This window comes from Dermochelys coriacea, chromosome 3 (assembly GCF_009764565.3).
Source record: "Dermochelys coriacea isolate rDerCor1 chromosome 3, rDerCor1.pri.v4, whole genome shotgun sequence".
NCBI classification, from domain to species: domain Eukaryota; kingdom Metazoa; phylum Chordata; order Testudines; family Dermochelyidae; genus Dermochelys; species Dermochelys coriacea.
This window is the reverse complement of record NC_050070.1, coordinates 18587333-18612874: the sequence shown is the minus strand read 5'-3', so window position 1 is coordinate 18612874 and position 25542 is coordinate 18587333. Positions and strand designations below refer to the sequence as shown.

The 25542-nt window shown below is 42.2% G+C and overlaps 1 protein-coding gene across 3 annotated transcripts in view; it reads left to right on the top strand.

Moving 5' to 3' along the window:
* The window catches only part of KLHL29 (kelch like family member 29), a 614706-nt gene that overhangs the window by 76202 nt on the left and 512962 nt on the right, over positions 1 to 25542 (top strand). Inside the window, exon 2 of one of the 3 annotated variants that reach the window (XM_038395785.2) lies at positions 19583 to 19692. The exons of 1 other annotated variant lie outside the window; for it this stretch is intronic. The gene's annotated coding sequence lies outside the window, so the exon portion shown is untranslated. Of the gene's footprint in view, positions 1 to 19582; positions 19693 to 25542 lie in introns of those variants that run through there. One more of the 3 variants, XM_043510165.1, reaches the window with a different exon arrangement.

Here is a 25542-nt window from a genome sequence, read left to right as displayed (position 1 = left end):
TCACATACCAGGACATGGTGACTCAAAGCAGCATCAGAGCCTGCGGAAACAACAGATGAAAACTCTCCAGACACATTTCCACTGCTATAATGATTAACTCACCCCACAACACACCTTTCAAGATCCCTAGATCCTACACATAGAATCATAGAATCATAGAATATCAGGGTTGGAAGGGACCCCAGAAGGTCATCTAGTCCAACCCCCTGCTCAAAGCAGGACCAAGTCCCAGTTAAATCATCCCAGCCAGGGCTTTGTCAAGCCTGACCTTAAAAACCTCTAAGGAAGGAGATTCTACCACCTCCCTAGGTAACGCATTCCAGTGTTTCACCACCCTCTTAGTGAAAAAGTTTTTCCTAATATCCAATCTAAACCTCCCCCATTGCAACTTGAGACCATTACTCCTCGTTCTGTCATCTGCTACCATTGAGAACAGTCTAGAGCCATCCTCTTTGAAACCCCTTTCAGGTAGTTGAAAGCAGCTATCAAATCCCCCCTCATTCTTCTCTTCTGCAGACTAAACAATCCCAGCTCCCTCAGCCTCTCCTCATAAGTCATGTGCTCTAGACCCCTAATCATTTTCGTTGCCCTTCGTTGTACTCTTTCCAATTTATCCACATCCTTCCTGTAGTGTGGGGCCCAAAACTGGACACAGTACTCCAGATGAGGCCTCACCAGTGTCGAATAGAGGGGAACGATCACGTCCCTCGATCTGCTCGCTATGCCCCTACTTATACATCCCAAAATGCCATTGGCCTTCTTGGCAACAAGGGCACACTGCTGACTCATATCCAGCTTCTCGTCCACTGTCACCCCTAGGTCCTTTTCCGCGGAACTGCTGCCGAGCCATTCGGTCCCTAGTCTGTAGCGGTGCATTGGATTCTTCCATCCTAAGTGCAGGACCCTGCACTTATCCTTATTGAACCTCATTAGATTTCTTTTGGCCCAATCCTCCAATTTGTCTAGGTCCTTCTGTATCCTATCCCTCCCCTCCAGCGTATCTACCACTCCTCCCAGTTTAGTATCATCCGCAAATTTGCTGAGAGTGCAATCCACACCATCTTCCAGATCATTTATGAAGATATTGAACAAAACGGGCCCCAGGACCGACCCCTGGGGCACTCCACTTGACACCGGCTGCCAACTAGACATGGAGCCATTGATCACTACCCGTTGAGCCCGACAATCTAGCCAGCTTTCTACCCACCTTATAGTGCATTCATCCAGCCCATACTTCCTTAACTTGCTGACAAGAATGCAGTGGGAGACCGTGTCAAAAGCTTTGCTAAAGTCAAGAAACAATACATCCACTGCTTTCCCTTCATCCACAGAACCAGTAATCTCATCATAAAAGGCGATTAGATTAGTCAGGCATGACCTTCCCTTGGTGAATCCATGCTGACTGTTCCTGATCACTTTCCTCTCCTCTAAGTGCTTCAGGATTGATTCTTTGAGGACCTGCTCCATGATTTTTCCAGGGACTGAGGTGAGGCTGACCGGCCTGTAGTTCCCAGGATCCTCCTTCTTCCCTTTTTTAAAGATGGGCACTACATTAGCCTTTTTCCAGTCATCCGGGACTTCCCCCGTTCGCCACGAGTTTTCAAAGATAATGGCCAAGGGCTCTGCAATCACAGCCGCCAATTCCTTCAGCACTCTCGGATGCAATTCGTCCGGCCCCATGGACTTGTGCACGTCCAGCTTTTCTAAATAGTCCCTAACCACCTCTATCTCTACAGAGGGCTGGCCATCTCTTCCCCATTTTGTGTTGCCCAGCACAGCAGTCTGGGAGCTGACCTTGTTAGTGAAAACAGAGGCAAAAAAAGCATTGAGTACATTAGCTTTTTCCACATCCTCTGTCACTAGCTTGCCTCCCTCATTCAGTAAGGGGCCCACACTTTCCTTGGCTTTCTTCTTGTTGCCAACATACCTGAAGAAACCCTTCTTGTTACTCTTGACATCTCTTGCTAGCTGCAGCTCCAGGTGCGATTTGGCCCTCCTGATATCTTTCCTACATGCCCGAGCAATATTTTTATACTCTTCCCTGGTCATATGTCCAACCTTCCACTTCTTGTAAGCTTCTTTTTTATGTTTAAGATCCGCTAGGATTTCACCATTAAGCCAAGCTGGTCGCCTGCCATATTTACTATTCTTTCGACTCATCGGGATGGTTTGTCCCTGTAACCTCAACATGCCTATCACAACATGTGATGTACCTCATCCAGTGCATCAGATGTCCCCAAAACAACTATGTGGGTGAAACCAGACAAGCACTACTCTTTTGAATGAACTCGCACAGAAAAATGACAAAAGAGAAAAACACTATCACTCATATGTGAACACTTTTCACACAATGATCACTCCATATCAGACTTTTCAGTCCTCATCCTCAAAGGAAATCAGTGCAACATCTTCAAAAGACAAGTTGGGAATTTAAATTCATAACTCTGCTGGATACTGGAAACCATGGTCTTAACAGAGGCACTAGTTTTATGGCTCATTACAACAACTTGTAACACACCCTGCTGCCTACTAAACCTTCTTTGTCCTACAATGGCAGAGATGTTAATTTTCTTCTTCATTTTAAGTGGTTTCACATATCATGTGTGAATCCCTTATGCTTAATAACCTGTCCCACCTTGTATTTAGATTGGACACTCTAGTTACCTTCTCCAGACCTGAGGAAGAGCTCTGGGAAGTTTGAAAGCTTGTCCCTTCCACCAACACAAGCTGGACCAATAAAAGATGTATCTTACTTGCTTTGTCTCTAAAATTATATTTGTCCATTTATTTTATCACTTCTGTGGCTTTTGTTGTTGCAGCCATTGTTCTAATTTTCCAGAATCCTACATTCATAGTTTATTTTTCCTTTAGTAGAGAACTTCTCGGTTTTGGGCTTCCTGATGGCTTTCACCAAGACTCATCACTTTTACTAAGACTGAATCCATTACTTTGCCATGCTGTTTGCCAGAATAGCTACCTTCCTGTATTACAACTTTTTTTTTTTTTTACAAGGATAGGTTGTTGGCTTATCGCTCAATTCCAAACCTGGAGGACCAGTTGACTGTTTTGCATCTGGTCCCTACCCTTTGACCTGTCTGGCTTGGGTGGCCCTATCAAGATTGAAAATCCCCACCAACGTAGCTTTCAGGATCACTGCTGCACACAAGCATTCCCACTCTATCAAGGTGCAGTCCACAGGGAAGATATTCTTTGGACTTTACTGCTTTTAAGTGTTAAATAATTTCTCTGCTTTCTTAGCATTACACAGTCAGTTAACACTTTCTGCCCCTTAGCCAAGCTACATATCTACTTTTAAAAAAAAGTTATAATGACAATCATTTCATCCCCTTAATCATTTATGTTGTTTTTCTCTACTTCTCTAACTTTTTTGGAGTGAAAAACAAGTGCTTCCTGTGTATACAATAATGGACTGTCCCTTCATAGCGCAGTGATGAAATGTGTCTGCATCTGAAATCCTAAATCACATTCACTTGCAGCCATATAGTATTGCATGCTGATCTCTAATTGACTATCCACTAACTCCTCTAGGTCTCTTGGCAGTATTATGTTCCAGGTTTCTCTCTCCCATGAAATGCCTGTACGCTTGTGTATTCATAAAATTATTTCTTATTACTGTGCAATTGTGTTCGACTGGCACACAAATGCTATTCCTAGTGCCTTCTTATAGTTTAATATGTTATGCAGCTAGACCAAAAAACCCCCAAAACAAAACCCAAACCATGTACACATATGCATCTACACTGCACTCCTCTTTTGGTAGTGTGTAGCATACATACTCATGTAGCTCCCCTAGCAAAGGTATAACTAGCAGTATAGACTGGGAGGCATTCTTAGGCTAATACAGTAAAGACATGCCTGAATGGTGTGAGTATGTATTTGAGTACATTCCCAACATGACTGTCTACTTGCCAAGCCGTGCCACCCCCACATGGGCACCACCACATGGAAAGGCTTCAGCAGAGGGGAAAGCCTGTGGCTGGGGGATAGCTGCAGGGAAAGGTTCAGCCTTTTCCTCGCTGCCTTCCCTTTGCCAGAGCCTTTCACTGACATGTGTAACTACACACCATGGTGCGCTTTTCACTGCAGTGTGCAACCACACGTACACTAGATGCCATGGCAGTGGTATAGAGGTGTAGACCTGGCTGGAGGTTTTTCCCTGAGACTATATTAAGCCATGTTATATAAGTATACTCTTGAGGGAAGAAAAGAATTCTACAGTGCTTTTCCTGTTTCTGCCTTTTACAATATGGGGGATTGGGGTTTTTTGGTCCCTTTTTGAAGTAGGTTAAACTAAGGCATCTTTTTATCATCTTCCAAGAGGTGATGTCTGCTAACATTAAGATGCTACATTTCCTCCTTTACCAGTTGCAAAGCTGTGGAAAAGTGTAGGTTTGTCTCCTAGGTCTCATCAGCTCATTTAGCCAGTTCATATTGTGCATTTGGACGACTGGCATTTCTGCTCTGTGAGATGCTGGTTATGTTAGACTTGTATTTTTGAGAGCGCTTTAGTCTTAAATAGTCTTAAATACAGAGCTGTAGAAGACCCAATCTAAGTTAAACAAACAAGCGTAATTATTTATTATTATAAGAAATGAACAGAATATAGAAGTTTCAGTCCTGGGTGAGGTAGCAGATACTTTGCCACATGCAAACTCTGTTATTAAGAAAATTTTATTTAAGAATATATTTTTATAAAAAGAAAAGGAGTACTTGTGGCACCTTAGAGACTAACAATTTTATTTGAGCATAAGCTTTCATGAGCTACAGCTCACTTCATTGGATGCATTCAGTGGAAAATACAGTGGGGAGATTTATATACATAGAGAACATGAAACAATGGGTGTTACCATAAGTTAATTGTATCCAGTTTGCAAATTAATTCCAATTCAGCAGTCTCTCGTTGGAGTCTGTTTTTGAAGTTTGCTTTGTTGAAGTATTGCCACTTTCTATGGATGTAGAAGCCCTCTACACCAACATTCCACACAAAGATGGACTACAAGCCATCAGGAACAGTATCCCCGATAATGTCACGGCAAACCTGGTGACTGAACTTTGTGACTTTGTCCTCACCCATAACTATTTCACATTTTGGGACAATGTATACCTTCAAATCAGCGGCACTGCTATGGGTACCCGCATGGCCCCACAGTATGCCAACACTTTTATGGCTGACTTAGAACAACGCTTCCTTTGCTCTTGTCCCCTAATGCCTCTACTCTACTTGCGCTACATTGATGACATCATCATCATCTGGACCCATGGAAAAGAAGCCCTTGAGGAATTCCACCATGATTTCAACAATTTCCATCCCACCATCAACCTCAGCCTAGACCAGTCCACACAAGAGATCTACTTCCTGGACACTACGGTGCTAATAAGCGATGGTCACATGAACACCACCCTATACCGGAAACCTACTGACCACTATTCCTACCTATATGCCTCCAGCTTTCACCCAAATCACACCACACGATCCATTGTCTACAGCCACGCTCTATGTTACAACCGCATTTGCTCCAACCCCTCAGACAGAGACAAACACCTACAAGATCTCTATCATGCATTCTGACAACTACAATACCCACCTGCTGAAGTGAAGAAACAGATTGACAGAGCCAGAAGAGTACCCAGAAGTTACCTACTACAGGACAGGCCCAACAAAGAAAATAACAGAACGCCACTAGCCATCACCTTTAGCCCCCAACTAAAACCTATCTAGTGCATCATCAAGGATCTACAACCTATCCTGAAGGACGACCCATCAATCTCACAGATCTTGGGAGACAGGCCAGTCCTTGCTTACAGACAGCCCCTCAACCTGAAGCAAATACTCACCAGCAACCACATACCACACAACAGAACCACAAACCCAGGAACCTATCCTTGCAACAAAGCCCGTTGCCAATGGTGTCCACAGATTTATTCGGGGACACCATCATAGGGCCTAATCATATCAGCCACACCATCAGAGCCTTGTTCACCTGCACATGTACCAATGTGATATATGCCATCATGTGCCAGCAATGCCCCTCTGCCATGTACATTGGTCAAACTAGACAGTCTCTACATAAAAGAATAAATGGACACAAATCAGATGTCAAGAATTATAACATTCAAAAACCGGTTTCAGAGTAGCAGCCGTGTTAGTCTGTATTTGCAAAAAGAAAAGGAGTACTTGTGCATCCGATGAAGTGAGCTGTAGCTCACAAAAGCTTATGCTCTAATAAATTTGTTAGTCTCAAAGGTGTCACAAGTACTCCTTTTCTTTTTGCAAATACAGACTAACATGGCTGCTACTCTGAAACCTATTTTTATAAAGTTCACCAGGCCATGTTCAGTTAACTACTTGGCTAGAGTTGAAATGGTTTAAATCAATGGTGCAGTTACTCTACAGTAGAAACTAAAAAGCTGCTCCCCCCACTGGTCTCCTACTTTCTTCAGAGGAGAAAATATCTAGCTGAAATTCAATTCCCTGCTCCATTACAGACTTCCTATTTGACCTGGGGCAAATCACTTATCCTCTTTCTTCCTCAGGTCCCAGTCTGTAAAATGGTGATAATAGCATAAGTACATTAAAGATTGTGAAGTGCTTTTGTGATCTACTAATGAAAAATACAGTGTAGGAGCTGAGTATTATTATTAAATAAAACAATCCCATATGCCTGATCTAAGGCCCATCGTGAGCTTCAGATTAGGCTCCATGGGTATGTCTACACTGGGGAAAAAAATACACAGCACAACTGACTCGGGCTGGCGGGGCTCCTGCTACAGGGCCAAATATAGCACTTTATGTGTTCCTATTCAGGCTGGATCTCAAGTTCTGAAACCCGGGGAGGAGGGTGGTTCTCAGCCTGAGCTCCAGCTCTACACTGGTTTTGAACCCCATAGTGAGAACCAGGCTCTGATGATTGCTTCCCCAGGTGTTTTTCTGCAGTGTAGAAGTACCGTATGAGACTACACACAACAAGATGAGTAAATGAGAAGTCAAGAAAGGTGGTTTTTTTCTAATACTAAATGTAGACAATATTAGTGGCTTATTTTAATCTCAAAGCCTTTACTATATCAACGCTAACAGAATTGATTTGATGTGTCATCTTGAATAAATGATAAAATATAAATTAACTTTCAGTACATCACCTACAGAGAAATTGGGTCTGCAATGTTCTAGTGAGTATATACATCCTCATTTGAGATTTTCCATGGAGTTTAAAGTGAAGAGGTAGAAAGTTTTGCCTCATGTGATGAGTGCTACCTTTTTTGAATAAAACTGCATATATTAAATAATGGATTTACACCATAGCAAACTAAGTGCTGCAAACCTGAATATCGTTTTCCAAATGCTTTCTTCCACTGTGTCTCCGTATTACAATGCTCTCTGGGTTTAGCCCTTTCATCATATAACCGACAAGTATGATCCCAGTTCAGCAAAGCACTTAAAACACGTTTAAGTCTAAGTGGATTCAGTGGAACTTAAATTAATGTTTCCGTGCTTTGCTGAACTGGGGCCTCAGTTTGCAACTGTAAAAAAGTGTTGAGGAGGTGCTGACAAATCTAGATTTCCTTATCCCTCCAAACCACTACTAGTCAACTTACATATTTTCCAACTTGCATAACTTGCACTGTGCAAGCCAGCTGGGGGCTAGTAGATTCATAACATGCTATCCCTCTGGAGATCAGAGTGCAAGATTCCTTCAGATCCTCGTCTGGGAGTGGTGTGGAGTTACTACATTTTACTCCTGAGGGAAGAAGAGTCCTTTCAAAGCTTTGCAATGATATTTCTGGACAAATCAGGATTAGCACTAACTGGCTCCAAAGGGAGTTTTGCTGAGTCCTCCTTGCCAAGAAGACATGGAGTCTTCAGGATGGAGGAAGGAAGGAGTCTTGAGGCTCAGAAGTCCATGTAAGTGTGAGTTTTACATTTATTGTAAAAGAAATGTGTCATGCTAATTAACCATCTTCACTAACTAAAAATCCCAGTCCACAATAATCATCAGACCATAAAATGGCTTAAGGAAAATTATTTCTTCCAATTCTACAGAAGCTGTAAAGTGCATGATCAGGCAGAATAAATACCTTCAGAATAACTAGGTGCACAAAAATATATTCCCATAGAATTTTATTTGTCCTCTTTAGGTGTCATGCAGATATAGGTACATATTAATTTTTACAGCATTTTTGAGGGTTTTTTGCTGCCAAGGTAAATTCCTCCTTAATACACTTGACTCCCAGTCCTGGAATAGATGCAGTTACTGTGACAATTTTGAATCAGATTTTTTAAGCACCTTTTTCATACTACATTTACCTCTGAAACCTCAAATTATGAGACTTAGAAAATACAGTCTTGAGTTGACTAAATTAACTTTTCCTGATTCAAGAGATTAAATGTTGCTGTAATTTTTTAAGTAGAACCTGTTTAAGTAGAATTTGCCATCAAAGAAAATCTTGTGAAGTTGAGCATATAGGATTTAGGGAAAGAGTTCTCCTGGGGAAACTGATTAGTTAATACTTAAGTAATCTCTATCTTTTTGTCATCCCCACTGCACTTCCAAACCTGCAACAACACAAATGATTCTTGGATCAAGGTGATACTCGAGTCCTTTTATTGGATAAATATCAGAAAAGGTAGATTATTTGTTTTTATTTTGGCCTGAGAAGAGGTGTAAACTCTTGTGCTTCCTTTAATAAAACTCAAAGTAGGCCATAATCCCCAGCACTGTCTCCTTTAACTAGTTTGATTCTCAGTTTCCAGAGTTTTAATTATAGTGGTTGCTCCCATTAGGTGGTCTTGTTTTATGGCAGGATGTTAGACAGCATTCTCACTCTCAGTCATTTATGTGGACTGCGGGTATGTCTGTCAAACCATAATGAGCAATGAAAGAATGAAGAATGTTAATTTAACTGATGCTGCTTTTGCTGTTAACGGTAAGTACCACCAGCTGCACCTCATAAACATTGCTGTTTGTCTGCCTGAGCTCTGCTATTCAGTGAGGCCTGGCTTGATTGATAGAGGCGGAATTAGAACGATGGGTTGCGCAGAGCAACTTTCCTGCAATGCTACTTCTGTGAGTGTTTTTTTTTAATTGTGAGAGACAGCTCCTAAATTTTAATTGCTTTTCGAACTTGCAAGTGCTGTTTGTGTCAAATGTTGATAATTGGTTTATGACAGAGGTATTCTAAATTAAGAAGAGGTCAGCACAGATAATTTGCATATTACCTACTGGAGGAAAAAAGGTTCTGTTGAAGTGACACTTTGCTAGTATTAGAACTTCGCTCTTATGTGTAAAGTTTCCACTACCGATACTTGATTTCTTAAACAATGGGTTGCACTAGGAAAGGAATATCTCGAACAATAGCAGCGTTCAAAGTCCTCTTATAATTAGTGAAGTTACTGAACAACGTACAACTTTATGAAGAGTTTGTTTCCAGCACATTCAACATTCATGATAACCTACAAAATAAAGCTGGATGTGTCTGTAAATCTATCAGTCTTTGTATGTATTAGGCAAAATACACACTTTGCTTCTGCTGAATGATTCTTATTATATTGGCCAATATCCAGCAAAGAACATAACACTGGCCACTTTTGCTCTGGTGCCACCTAACACAGCTACTACTCTGAAACCCCTCACCTTGTGAATCTCTCCTTCCTTTCTTCCTTTGGCAGCCATGGGGCCTCTGTTATGGTTTCTCCTGTGGTATGGAATGTGCTCTCCTTGTCATCTTTTGCAGTGCTTCCCTCCTTGGTCTAAATGCCTTGATCTTTTCCTAAAGTGTTTTTATATTCTTCTCTCTCCTCCCTGTTTAGACACCCTTAGTTTGATGGTGTGTGTTTGCATTTTACTCTGCGTGCATGTGAATAAAGCATTTAAGGGGTGGGGAGGGAAAGTAAAATTTTAAACTCTCAGTAACATAATATTATTTTCCACTCTCTTCTGATAACCATCCCAAATTCTGCATGCTTAACTATTAAAAGGGACAATATGCTATCACAAACCAAAGTGCCACCAAACACTTGATTGGGAAAACCATTAGCAAAAAAAAAAAATAAAAAAAGCCAACACCCTACTTAGCTATGTACTTCCATAATTTTCTCTTTTGTTTTCTGTGCATTGTTAATGAAGAAGACAGTGAAGGAGTGCTGTGATGGAGTATACAAACCCCACATTGAGCCTGGTGAGGAAGGTGTTAATAATTTGGCCTGCAAACAGAGGACTGCAGTTAGTTCTTCTGGGCAACACCTTTGAGAAATATCCAGCTTAAAATAAACAGCCTTCCAAGTGGAGGGGATAAAAGGGAGGAAACAGGCGTTGGAGAGCTGACTGCCTTGCCAAGTGGAGTACAACCCTTCCAGGCTCACAAGGAACTATCTCACAGGGACTGAGAAGTACAAGTAGAGGACTGAGTTTTGGTCTGTAATTTGGGTTAGGCATCAGAGTGCTGGAGGAACCCATGCCCTGGGTGCAGTTCTACTCCCCCATTTGTGCCTGCTGGCTTGTTTGCAGGCAGATGCTTATCCAGGGGTTTCCTGGTGGTATGGAAGGCTCATGTTAGAATATCTGGCTACTTCCAGAGTGAGACAGAGTATGCCAATTTCACTGTTATAAGGGAAGGCCTCTAGACAACCAATTTATAGGATTTTGTTCATCTGAGCCAGTGTATGGACTGACCATGGGCGAATAGTAGCAGCTGACCAAGGCTTTTCTAAAGAAACCAAAGGCCTAGTTATGGACTCTGTGACTTTGGAGACTAACAGCCTACACTTGACTTGGAACAATGATCCTTATTCAGCTGGATTTAACTTGTGAATTTACATAAACACCGCTTTCTTCCCAGCTTCCCCCTGGAGGCATCTCTGTCCATTCATTTGTCTGTAGCCTGCTGAGCTGCCCACTGAGAGGGCACCTGCATGCTTGTCTAGAAGCCACAAGCCAGGATCAGAACTCAGGAATTCTTGGCTCCCAATGCACTGCTCTGACTGTGCCTCTTACATGTGTCATTACATTGAGCATCACCCTTCTCTGCTTTCCTCTAAAGGTGTTTATCTGTCTTCTTTCTGGTGTTTGATCTCATCTTTGCCACCAGTAGAGCTACTATAACAAATGTGCCTGGATTAGATTTTCTGTCTTTAAAATGGGGTGAGTGAGGAAGAGAACTAGTTTTCTAAATTTCTGATTACATATGTGAGGTAATTATTAACTTCAGGCAGGTTGCATTAAAATCTTTATTTTCAACAGCTCCATCAACTTTGTGCTCATTTTCATCAGGCAGAGAGTTCCAGATAGACCACGTAATGTACAACTAACCATTATTTTCTCACCTAGTTTGCTCAGTATTAACAGATAATAGACGATCCCATTAAAAATAAATTTGACACTGCATCCACGAAGATGTGAAAATTGGAGTCTCTCATCATGATTTAAAATGTGTGCTCTCATTCAAATGGGGTATAAGACTCTATTTTGCAGATAAAGTAGGCCAAATTGCTGGAAAGGCTGCTTCAGTGGCACACAGGTTAATGTAGATGTATTATGTATTTATGTAACCCATAAGAGGATAACTTTTTAGCCGATGATTTGGGCTGAATGTGCACTTGATCAGGGATCCTCATTTATAACTCATGGCCACACTACTAGTTTGGCTTGAAGTCACCCCTATGATCATGAATATTAATTCTGTAGCTATACAATGTAGATTCGGAGGAAAGATCCTGAGCTTCTTGTGATTATGGCTCTGGATTGCGGACCCAAGATACCTGGCCCCTTGTGTGCACATGGGCAAGTCACTTCAATCTCTTTCTACCTCACTTCCCCATCTCTAATAATACTTCCTTTCATGCCCCCACCCCATCCTTTTTTTTTTTAAACTGTATTCTCTTTGAGAAAGATACTGTCTCTTCTTATGTACATGTACAGTACATAGCACTGGCTACAATATTAGTTGGGAAATTGTACTGCAATACAAACAACAAATAGTTGCTTTTGCAGGGGGGAGGGGAATAATTCCATATGAATTGCAATAACACCTTTGTCAAAATATAGCAAATAACCTACTGACACACACGACTTAATACAAATAGGGGAAGAAGTGACATGATTCATGTGTAACCATGAGCATGTGTCATATTTTCTTTGTAACTCTTACCCCCCTACATCCTTTGCCATCTTTTGCTGTGCTATGTCTGACTTTTGGGTGAAGCTCCTTGGATCATGGACCTTATCACCTTTATTTGCCTGTGTCTCTTCAGTGGTTCATACTGCAAGCCTCTGTGAAACGAAACAGTCCTGCTGTGCAATATGGTGAAAAAAGGTTTGTTTGTTTTGTATCATCACTTTCATGCAAAAGTCCCCTGACTGGGAACCAAAGGTACAAGTGAGTGACTGTGTTCATGTGACCAGCCTGCACCATTAAATGCTCCCTAGATCGCTGTTTTGAGAGCTTCTGATTTTAAATGACAAAAGAGGGACAGAGAAATAGAGTGAGGAGAATTTCTGAGCTGAGACTTTAAATGAGGTGGAGTGTGTGACAAAGGAAGCATGTTCCCAAGTAGCGGGAGATGCAGAGGAGAAGGCTCTTGCACCTGTAGTAGGATGAGTGTATAGCATGATGGACAGGGATTAAAGTTAGCTGAGCAGAAGCAGCAGCGTGAGAGGCATTCCATTAGGTAAGCTGGAGCATGTCCATCTTAGTCTCAACACATATACACATTAGTGAATAATAAGCTTCTAATAAATCTTTACAGACAGGATGTAGAACCATGCCTGGGTCTACAGTTCATGCAACATTGGCCTTCCAACTTGTATTGTCCAAACTCACTTTTGAAAAAAAGTCAACTAACAAATCAACATTAGTGTAGACCCAAGAGGACTTGCTCCCTTCATGTATCTGTATAAATCCAGCTAATCTTGGTGAGAGATGTAAGTGTGTGTGCATCAAGGGAAGTGTTTTAGTTCTTCTGCTTAACTATTAATGTCTCTCTAGATAAGATCAAAGAAGTGAGAATGGAGGTAAAAATGACATAACAGGACATAAGCTTGCTTTATACTTTGGCAAAACACATTAAAAGTAGTAGGAATCAGGGTGGTTGTTTGAGCTTTTGCAGGCTGTCTCAATGGCTTAAGCATGTGATTTAACCCACCATACATTATTACCCTTTTAGTTACACCACCAGCCATGTGGTTGGCATTTCTGGGTTCAATCCTTAGGTTGTTGCCGGGTATACCGAGGAGAGACCAGGAAGGCTCTGAAAGAGTGATGCCTCCTGTTCTCTACCCCCAATTCCATGCATGCACATCTGTACTATGATGAATTATAGTGACTGGTGGTGGGAGAGTTTTTATGATGCTGGGCTAGTGAGGTACAGGAAAACGGGGGGGAGGGGAAATCTATGGCACCACTGCTGCGACTCCTCTAAAAGATGTATTTTAACTGTGATTGTGTGTGAGAGATGTTGGTTGCATACATGCATTCCACAGCTTCACATGGTTCATCCCTCCACAAGTATCAAATCCCACACATCTTAAGTGCTGGAGGTAGCTAGAAGACTTCAGCTGCTGAAACAGCTCTCTTGCTCACAGGGATTCCAGTTACCCTGCTCTAGGATGCAGCTGCTCTTCAATACTTCATCTTTTAAAACAAGTTTTCCTTTCCTTTGTATTGAACACCCTCAGCTGCCTGCGTGTGGATTTTTGGCCAATTCTGCTTGTGTTTATCACATAGCCTAAGTCACTTTTTGTTTTTATTATTTTAAATTGAGCAGCTCAATTTTCACAACATCATCCTTAACTCAGTTGAATGACATCTACAGTACTCATGCAAACTAACAGTTTGCATCAAGAGAACAAATTCTTGCTGTGAACAAATTTTAGATTGTCATGGGATCCAGAACTCCCATCTGCTTGCTTGACTAAGGTACCTGGCCCCCTCCCACACACAATCAGCTTCACCCCCAAAGAGTTTTAAAGCAGGAAGAGCCAGTAGTCTGTTACATCTCTGTGGTGTCATCCCCCCAGGAAAAGTCAGGGTGCTGGTACTCTCAAAGCAAGATGGGGAAGGAGCAGGTTAGGGGCTCCTATGAATGCATGAGGATGCTGTCCACAGCTAGTCCTTGCCTCTGACACTGGCTAAAAGGGATACTATGAGACTTTCAGCTTAGGGCTCAAGTCCCTGCCAAAATAAGAGTAGGGGTCTTCCCCTCCCCACCAACTGTGATACCCCAAGTGGTTGAGTGAGAGCACACACAATGCATCTTCACATCCCTCTGCTTTAAATAAATTGAAATTACTTTTGCCAACCCTTCTGGACACAGGAGAAATTCAGCTAATTAAAAAGGAACAAGAAGAAATACCTGTTACTTCAGCGAGAATGTAATAGGCTGAAAGTAACAGGGATCTTATAGCAGTTACTCCTGTCTGTTTTGAAATCCTTTCTGCAGGAATCCTTTCTACCACCTGTTTCAGGGTGCTGTCCAATGCAGGCCACCCCACAGTGTGGCAACAGTCACCTCTCCTCATGTTTCCCTTCAGACTAATTTGCACTCACTCAGGCATTTCAAAATAATGTTCCCTCTCTTGGGGTCTGGCATATTAAGCTGTAAAATAAAATAAGCATTTTGGCCTTTCTAGGCACAAGCCGTTCTTCCCAAGTCCTGTTTAACACACACTTCCTTCCTGTTTTGTATCAGCAGGCCAAGCAGGTTTCTTCTTAGTTTCTGCTGCCTTTTGGCTCTTCGCTGAACCCAACATGGTTCCTTTTAGCTCTGTGATCAAAATCTTCCTGCCTGTGGTACAGGGTTTCTCTATGGTCTCTCTTCTTAAGACGGGGTTTATTAGTCTCCCATCCTGGCTCTACTGCTGCAAAAGCCTTCTTGCTCCCTTCAGGTCTCTGTATCTGTGTGATTACACAGCCCATCTTACAGAATGCATGGCCTGGCTACCTCCCCACATGACCCTTGATTATCTGATTCAGAGCTTGGGGGAACGAATGGGTTTGAGCCAGTTTTGCTTGCTTACAGAGAAGGCCTGAAAAAAGTTTAAGGGCAAAAAAAAAAAAAAAAAACAAAACAAACAAACATACATTGACTTTTTAGGTATTTTCTATCCTGGCAAACTCTGGAATACCAGTAGAACTTTAACATCTCAGGAGACAGAGGCTGAAAGTTGAGCGACAGGTGGAGAAAACAGTTAAGACTTTAAAAGTCTGTTTGTTGGCGACACCTGTAATTCCAATGTCTAACAGCCATTTTAGTGAGAAGGTCAGTTTGGATTAAGATACAGCAGCCACTGCTTCAGTTAAGAGATGAGAGCTCTCAACGGACTGTGCATCTCCGGACGCTCACCAAATCCTCAAGAAAGCCAACAGATCATAAAGCATGAAAAGTTGGCTGTGAATTTTTAAGGCCATCGAGCTAGCATAGCAAGCTGCATGTGTCCAACTTCAAAGAAACTATTGTGGAGGTGAATGATTTTGCTCAAAATACTGAAGGTTCATAGAAATAGACTTAGTGTCTATTTTTTTGCATCTGGATATCCTGTCTTTGAGCTCCGCATATCACAACATCAATTTTCTCTCAAAAATGTTTGGGAACATTTTAGATAATTTAGAACAGACAAGAACTTCTTTGCATCATGACAATCATTTGTATGCATTTGCTGCTAGAGATAAACATTGTGTGGATAATGTAATGATCATTAACAATGGTTTAGAGTGGTCCAAGGCAAGAGAAGGTAATCATCTCATGCTTTGAGGGCAGCGTCCTATGGGGGCTAACTTCAGGCTTCATCTCCATATGCAGCATTGCACAAATAGGCATATTAGAATTTTAACTTTCATTTAAAGCATCAAGTGTAAACCCCTTCAGGCAAGATACCAGATTAGATTGACCACTATTCCATTGTGAAATGGCCAGTCTTCCTTTCCTATAGAGCTGGAAATCCAGAAATAATCTGTGGTCCTTGTCCAATATTGATTGTGTGCACAACTTCTAACAAAATGCCCCCACTCCCCTTTCCCAGTAAGTGCTTTGCTTGCAAAGGATCCTGATGAGCTGTTGTAATAGTTACTCACTGCATTTAAGTCTGTATAAAATAGCTTTGTTTATGATCTGATATTTTAATAGCTTATTTCACTGTTTCCATTTAAACTTGGAAGTGACATATTTGTTTTTCCCCATTTAAAAGGCAGCATAATCCAGATGCCTGTCAAAGAAGTTGTTGATGTAGCATTTTATGAGCAATCCTTCTGTTTGAGTTTATTTTTGTTGTTAGAAATGTTTGCCAAGCTCTTGTGAGCTCCCTGTGAATATTACTGAGGTATGCTCCCTTTTTAAGAAAATGATTATCCATGCAGGAATACAAATTCTACCGTCAGTCATAACTCTGGGCCATGAAATTTTTTTAAAGCTATGGAATGCATTAGGAGGGGGTGAGGTTTCATTTTTGTCTTTAGTGCACATTATCTAGCATTGGGCATCTTTAAAATCACTGTCTCACTGTTGACTTATGTGCTGAGGTCTGTGTGCTCCAAGAGATGGAGATGATATCAGCCCACAACACCTAAATTGGGTATTTGAATGCTAAGCTGCACTCCAGTCTGACATACAAAGATGCTCATTTTCTGCAGTGCCAAACAGTGGCCTATCTAGCTGGTATCTTATGTTCACAAGGTAGTTGATGTCTGGAAAAAAAAAAAAAAAAAAAAAAGACATTAACAAGGAAGTGATAACTATGGGGCAGGGAGTTAAAAAACCCTCTCCTCTTTAATTGGCTCATATAGGACATGCATTTTGTTTTAATGCATTAGAATTTTATGCTGAATCTGCAGTGGTTACTTTTTTTCTTAATGCAATCCGCTGTTGAACCACAGCTAAATTTGATAAGATTAAAAAAAATATTTAGAAGTCCTTTTCAAGATCCTTTGCAGCTAGGTATGTAAATAGCAAGTTTAAACACACCCTCTAATCCTGTTTGTGTTGCCCACATAACAATTTTGCCTGCTCTTTGGGACAGCGGGTGGTGGAAGTGGTGATCAGGCAAGGATTTGGGCATAAACCCTTCTTTATAAGCCATTTTCATGGTGGAGGATTACAGCTTCTCATCCCTTCCTCTTCAGACTGCCTCTGTCTAGCTGTGCCTGCCATTTCTGCCCACCGCCCGCCTCCCCCCATCTATATTAAGGAACAATGCTGCATCTGGCTGTGCTGAGAGCACCACTGAAGTCAATATGGCTCCGTATGGGTGTGAACCCAGTCCACCTGCATGGAGCCAGTTGCAGATTGGGGCCTCAGCTATTTGCTTATTTGAATAGTACATAGGACAATGGGGTTCTGATTCTGATTGCATGCTAAACTAATATAACAACCTCCCAAAATTTTGCTTTTATTATTGCTGTTCTCTAATGGCCCATCATACCATGGGGAGGGATCTATGAGTCCTTAGAACTAATCATCTCTTGCTTAAAACCATATGTTGTGACATACTTCTTAGAGATTCTATTCAGAATTTGTGTCACTCATTAAACGAGATATCATGGCCCTGTGGATAAGGCATAGAAATGGGGAGGCCTAGGTGCTCTTCACTTACCTGCTGTGTGACCCCGGGCAAGTCACTTCACCTGTTTGTGTTTCCATTTCCCTTCCCACCCATGGCATATGTATTTGGATTGTAAACGCTTCAGGGCAGAGATTGTCTTAATGTGTGTTTGAGGCTTCTAGGTGCTGCCATAGTAAAAATAATTGATGATAATACTCAGTAGGGGGGCCATGGATGCTCACATCTCACAAGATGGAGCATGGTGACTGGTAACAGCTTGTAGGTAGAGCCCCTGAATTGTTTTGTACCGATTCAGAATGTATATAAAATGTAAGTTGTGTGCATCTGTCAGTACAAAGTGGGGGAACCCTTAATTTGAGGTATCTGGAGGAAAGAACCCCTGACTGCATTGTTCAAGGGAAGCTAGCTGTAAATTGGGAATTAATAGTAACTCATTTTCTGGTCCAAGGATCTCGTCACTGTAAAATTCAAAGTAAAAATGTGAAAGCAATAGGCAGTGTTATATTCAGTTAAAATAATTGTATTGAATCCCAGTGTAACTGGGTGCAAGCTCACCAGCAGCACCTCCTGCTGGTCATCTCAGGGAATTAGTGTTCCAGCCTCCAGAGCACCCTCTTCAGGCCGGTGTCTCACCTTGCTGCTGGCTCCTGTGTCCCTCCCAGGACCCCGGTGCCCCTTTCACTGGGTGCTGCTCCCTGGCAATACCCCACAGTTCTGGGTCTCCCCCTCCTAGGGGAACCCCCCCATCCACTATCCCTACCTCGCCTCAGTCATAGTCTACCAGTCACTAGCTAGCCCCCACACCCTGGGGCAGACTGCAGTATGAGCCACTCATCACAGGCAAGGTTGGGTTTGGACCTGCTGCTTCTGCCTACCCATGGCTGCCCCAGCAACCCCTGTACTTAATAGTCCTTACCAGGCCTGCAGCCTGGGGCTCTTAGGCCAGAGCTCCCTGGGCCTATCCCCAGCCCTGCTCCCCTCCAGATACTTGGTTAAGCCCCTGCAGCTAGGCTCTCCTCTTTCTCAAGTCCTGATTCTGAAGTCTTAGTACCGACATTGAACTCACTATTCTGAGTCATCCTACTGAATTCAAATAGGACTCCTCATGGTAGTGTTTGCAGAATCAATGTTTACCCTACTTCCCCATGTCTTATATTGTAATGCAGCAATTCAGTTGCATCTGCCCAGGTAGAGAGAAGTAAATCTTTCTCAAGCCTTGAGTCTCTCTCTGGGCTTCTGGCTCAGAACCTTTATAGGGCCAGCTGGGCCCAGATTACAGCGTGGCTCCCAGCTGAGGCTGCTTCCCCAAACAGCCCTTTCTAAAGGCTGTTTTAAACCCCTCTGGGCCTGAGCAGGTGTCCACCCTGCTACACCCAGATAACAGCAGCAGTTCATTCTTGCAGGGATACATGTCACTTCCTGGCATGAAGATTACTTTCACATATATTACATCTGAAAGGGGGAAAGTAGGCATAAAACTGCTTTGTTATAATGAATAGTGATTTTACACTGGGCATTAAAATTGTTTTTCATTATATATATATATATTTTGAAATTAATCTTCTGGGATTATTTTTACTGCATAGGCATGCTTTGGCTAACAAAAGTTGCTTCTATAAAGTCATATAGCTTTTAAATAGTCTTGGTCCACTTTGTCTTTTGCATTTGCTTGTGTGTTCTTTTTATAGCAGTTTATTAAAGAGAAGATTGCCACCACTCCCTGGTTTCCCCCCCCCCCCCCATCTTGATCAGAGGGTTAATACCATGTTGCCATGGGTATTGGCCATTCTCTGCTAAACCCTAATAATCCACCAGGAACCTAGCTCTACATTTCATGGAGATTTTTGTCACCTCTGGGAGATTAAAGTTCTTCATGCCAATCATGGTGACATTTAACTTTTCCGATTGTGGAGCTATTTTTCACTTGTGCTGTGCTCATTGGAAGGCTCTTATTAAATATAGATTACTTCATCTTCAAATAGAAATAGAAATTTCTCTTCTTCAACTCTTTCTAGGTAGCCTGGTTTCCCAAAAACCTCCTGCTAAATGCAAGGGTTTGCTGTCCTGCAGTTTACCTACTGTATTGCCAGAGATTGAATTTGACACAGATTCTGGAAACTATAAGGTAAGAGTACAATTATTTATTTTCTATAACCTAGAAAACAGTTTGTTTTCATGACAGCAAGTCCACATACAAAATCTTTTCAGCTTTCTCCTTCATGACGTCTTGTCACCTAACAATTCGGGCCCTGTTTTATCTTTCAATGACTGCAGTAAATCTGTACCTGGGCAGATGCAACTGAATTGCTTTGTTACAAGATAAGTGGGGAAGTAGGGTAAACATTGATTCTGCAAACATTACCATGAGGAGTTCTATTTGAATTCAGTGGGATGACTCAGAATAGTGAGTACAATGTCAGTACTAAGACTTCAGAATCAGGCCATATATTATGTAACCTTCGCAATAAAAAAAGCTATAGACTGGATGGACAAATTCTATATCTTAATTTATATATGTGCATGCACACTTTATATTTTACACAAAAACATTGAGGTTGCAAAGGTAAGCACTCAAGAGTGAAGAAATAACAGAATTAAGATTTGTTTAAAAATTTAGGCAAACAGACTAAAAAAATATAAATTCCATCATGTGTTGTCCCATGTGGATCAGCACAGTTGGAAGCTTTAGATCCACTGCGCAGACCTCTGCTACTAGAATTAAAGGAGTAAATAATAACTGCAATTGGTTGTAATCTTCTATGTGGACAAGCACTAGCGGGAGATGAGATTTTCCAAAGGGTTTCATAAATACCTGCCGACAGCAGAGGAATGATGGGACTCTGGAATCTTGGGTTCCAATCCAAGGTGGGGATGCTCTATTCAACACACTTTTGCCTCCCCCCCGAAGCATGACCCCTTTGCCCCAATCAGACCCTGTCTAGTCATGTCTCTTTTCCACCCTGTCTCCTTGTTCCAGTGCTATTCTCTTCACCTAGACCAGCAGTTCTCAACCAGGTGCCTGAGGCTCCCTGTGGGGCTGCAAGCAGATTTCAGGGGGTCCACCTAGCAGAGCCAGCATTAGATTCACTGGAGTCCAGGGCAGAAAGCTGAAACCCCGCCTCCCCAGACCCTGCCACCCGGGGCTGAAGCCTGAGCAACTTGGTTTCACTGGGCCCCATTTGGTGTGGGGCCACAGGCAATTGCCCTGCTTGCTACCCCCTAATGCTGGCCCTGGGCTTTATATTTAGAAAAAACAGTTGTTGTGGCACAGGTGGGCTGTGGAGTTTTTATAGCATGTGGGGGTGGGGGGAGCTCAGAAAGAAAAAGGTTGAGAACACCTGACCTAGATAGTATCTTTCTCCACTCCGCAGGTTTCTTATCCCAGACTTTGTCTTCTTGTCCAGACATTTCCAGTTCCCTCAACCTCTGATCCTTGTCCCCAGTTTTCTTGTCTAGACCCTCCTAGTTTCCAGTCACACCCCATTCCTCATCTGATAGGTCTTCCCCCTCAGCCCAAGTTTCCAATCACTCTTATGCTCATAGTCCATGTTCCTCAATGGCTCTGTCTCCCTCCCATGGTACCTCATCAATTTGTGTCCTCACCCTGGCTCCTTCTCAAAGTCTCTTTTCCCAGTCTCTCCCTGCCACCTACCAGTCCCCTCCCCACCCTAGGTCTTTGTCCCGTGCCCCTACTCAGGTCTGGCTCCTGTCCCCTTTGCATTTGAATTAGAAAGATTCTTCTTCCATGCTGCCTGGATGTCAGCAGGGGGTTACTGAGGGAACAAGAGAGACAGGCTTTCTGCTCTTAGTTCTGGTGCCCTGATCCCAACCCGGCACTGCTGCTGCAACAGCCAGGAACCGCAATTACAGGGAAAGTCTCCTCATCCCTCTGCACCAGGGGCTGTAGCATGCTCACCCCTCTGCTAAATTTCAAGCCCTTGCTCCAAATCATGGGGCACAAGGGCTTCTCAAAAGGTCATTAGGATTTAACATAGACAAAACAATCTGTTTTTCCCCTAGTCTCAGTCTTGGAAATAGATGACCTCTTTTGGTCAAAATTTTCCTCAGGCAAACAGACACTCAGGAAAATTTCAGCCCAATCTCAAAGTTTAGCAATATTTTAAGTAACTGAAAACAGGGTCTTATAATGGGAAGTATTGGGCATTGTTAATACCAAACCTGCCTGTAATACATGCACACACATATACAAACTGTAGCAAAGCAATGACTCACCAGTGTGGCACCTCCTGCTGGTTGTCTTGGGAATTAGCTCTTCTAGCCCAGAGCACCCTCTACAGGCCAGTGTTTCACCTGCCGCTAGCCCCCCCTGTCCTTCCCAGACCTCAGTGCCCTTTACTCTGGGGTTCTGGTCCTACAATACCTCCACACTCTGGGTCTCCCCTCCCTGGGGAACCCCCCAACCCTCTAAACCCACCTTGCCTCAGTGGCTACTGCCAGTCATCATTCAGCCCCCTTTCGCTGGGGCAGACTACAGTCTGTAATGGCCACTCATCACTTGCAAGGGGTTAGGACCAGCTGCCTCTGCTTATTCGTAGGCTGTCCCTCTGCAGCCCCAGTACCTTTCTAGGCCTTTACCAAGTCCTACAGCCTGGGGATTTACCAGGCTGGAGCTCCCCAGCACTGCTCCACCTTCCTCTTAGACAGCAAGCCCTTCCTACTCCAGGGCTAGAGTGAGACTCCTTCAGCTCCTGTTCTCCAGCCCTCTTATAAGGGCCCGCTGGGCTCTGATTGAACTGGCCACACCTGTGGTCAGCTACTCACTCAGCTTTTCCCAGGGCTGCTTTTAACCCCTTCAGGGCCGGCGCAGGGTGACCACCCGGCTACACAAACACATTATATTTCTGAGACTTGAACCATCCTTAAACAATTGGCTTGCAGCGTCTTAATGTGTGTTTTACAAATTAAGGGCCTGATCTCATATGCATGTATCGGTTGGGAGACTGTGTGTATATGCTCAGGATAGAACAGGGAGACATATAAAATGGAATTGTTTTACTGGCAATGGGGTTTAAAAATTAAATATGATCGTAGCCCATCTATATAAATAGAAAATAAATGTTTTTGAAAAATAAACCAGAATTGTGAGTAAGGTTTTCTCCTGGAATTGTATTCTAGTTGTAGTAAAAGTGAATGTTCAACTATGTATTTAAAGAGTAGCTCTGTTTCTGTATTTGTTGGTAGAGCCTATCCTGGGCCACCATCCAGGGGACAGACCAGTATGGATACTGTGCCAAGCTTGGCCTGGCCAGGGGTGGGTCAGATGATGAAAAGGTCAGCAGGGAGAGGAAGAGATCTCCTACCTGCTTTGCTGACTAGCTCATTGGTGGGTGGGAGGGAGGAAAGAGAGAAGATTCACTGTTGTAGTGCTCCAACAACAACTAGTACTCTGGCCAGGGTGGCTGGAGCTTCATGTGGAGGTACCTTGGCTTGATATGTGCAGGGAAGGAGATGAAAACAGAGGATCAAGGGGCAAACAGGAGTCAGGGGAGTCTGAGGGAGAGTGTTAAATAGAGTGAGATACAGTTAAGAGGAGGGGAAATGGGCTAAATGAGAGGAATGTATGAATGTAATTTATTTTCTGTCATGGTAATATAACAAGTTAAATTCGCTGGGCATGTGGCAGTATAACGCACTTCCTCTGATGTTCTGAGGATGGTCCTTGGCTGGCTACTGAAGTAAGATATTATGAAATTCCTCCTGCTCATATTTTTGAAACAATGTACTGTGCCTGTTACTTGATGATAGGAGAATGCTTGTGGTTTTGTTAGAGCAAATTAAATCTGTTTATAAAATTGTCATGTGTATATTTGTATAAAGTCTGAAATCTGACATCGTTAGTTTCTGGACTACCCCCTCCCCTTATGCTGACTTTCATCCGAATCATAATTTTTTCTAAAGTGTCTGAGTCTGTCTCCTTTTTCCAAGATGAACTTTGTCCACTGCTATAGTGGGCTGAGAGCATGAAGGACACTTTGGTCTTTCTGACCCATTTTCAGATGTTCTCAGTCTTTGTTGCTTCCCTTAAAATACATTTTAATCTTTTATATGGGGGTATGGGGGCTGTTCACACATCTTGTTCAAGGTGTTATAAATCCTGACTATGGTGCAGAGTATGGAAATACAACTTCAGTATTCTAAGTGGGCAGTTACATAGGAACCTTTGGTCCCTGATTCAAACTGACATCAGTTTTTACTATATGTAGGATTAAGAAACAAAGTTATTTGAAATAGAGGAAACGAGTGAGAGAGCTGTGATTGTAATGCAGTTGTTTTAATAGCTGTGGCTCCTCCAACACAGCAGAATAATTGCTTTACAGAATACTTGCTACCTGAGGAAAGCGTGGGCGAGGCATGGAAACGATAAAGTGAGCCTTCAGTTGACCACATGCTATTAGATGCTTGTCTACTGTACCACTGAACAGCACGGCTTTTAGCTGTATGTTCCAGTGGAACAGTGGGTCACATCTAATGTGATACTGTGTGTAATCTACAAGGTAAAGAACAACTGACAATATAGTGAGGAAAAACAAAAAAGGCCACAGGATCGTCTCCACCCTCTGTACCAAAGCCAGAAGTATAAGAACGCTGCTTTTATTTCTGATGTAGCCTTGCTGCTTTAAAATTTCTGTTCTGCGTCTTAGGTAGTTTGAAGCAAAGATTTCAGTTTTCATTGACTTATTCAGTTGGGGAGAAAAGTAAGTGAAACAAAGTTGAAAAGGCTAGCTGCACTGACGTCCAGTATCTATAACACCTTAAGTAGGAGTCTAATGTGATATGTATTGGCATATGGCACAGAAACTAAGCAGGTTTCAAAGTAGCAGCTGTGTTAGTCTGTATTCGCAAAAAGAAAAGGAGTACTTGTGGCACCTTAGAGACTAACAAATTTATTAGAGCATAAGCTTTTGTGAGCTACAGCTCACTTCATCGGATGCATTTGGTGGGAAAAAAAACAAACTAAGCAGTAACTCTCCTTCACACAGTGGGAAATTCACTTATCCAGAAAAGTTCAGAGTTCTATATCTTAAAAAGGGATTGGATTTTTTTTCCGAATAACCATTGTTATACATGTTAAGATGAGGCAATCTAATCACGTCTGCAAATCTGCTAAACAGAGGATCATTCTGGGAAGCATGCTCCGTATACACTCACAGTATTGCACAATTAGCGAATAGCATGATTTCAGGAAGGAAGGTGGATTTTCTCCAGCTGAGACACAGGAAATACTAACAAATATTCCATGAATGCTGATCAGGTGTTGCCTGTCTAAGTTTTGTAAGTGAAAGGGAGAACATTGTTTAATCAATATGGTCCTGTTGATTTATGTATTTATATGTAGCTTCTATCGATAGCCATAGTGCTAGCCACAGCATAACTACTCCAGGCTTGCGAGTTATATCTGGGTTCTATTCCCAAGCAAACTGAGGAACACACTTCCTTTGTAACTACTGTGCCTCAGTTTCCTTGTTTTTTAAAAATGGAGAGTCTATCCCCCTAATTCACAGATGTGCTGTGAGACCTCCAGAAACTTAAGTTAAATACTTTTAAAAGTTAAATACTTTTAGTTCCTTGGGAGAAAGACACTGTAAAAAAGTCAAAATACTTATGTTTATAGTATAAAATATATACTTGGATTCATGTTATCTCTGCACTGTTAATAGGTTGTGTTTAAACTGCAGAAGTATAGTTTCTAATGTTTTTTGTTACCATACAGATTAGATGCTTGTATCTAAATCGCTTGTTAAAAGTCAAAGGAAAGACATATGAGGGTTGCTATACGGCTGCCATTTTACACAGTCAAGGTTTAGGACTAGAAACAAAGCCTGGAAATGTGATATCTTTTTAAATTAATTTCCTTTTACAAGAGCAGTTTAAAATATTTTTGTCAGGTTTAATAATAATGAGCTCATTTAGGGCTGAAATGAGTGATAATTATGTATGGATCATGAGTCATCAG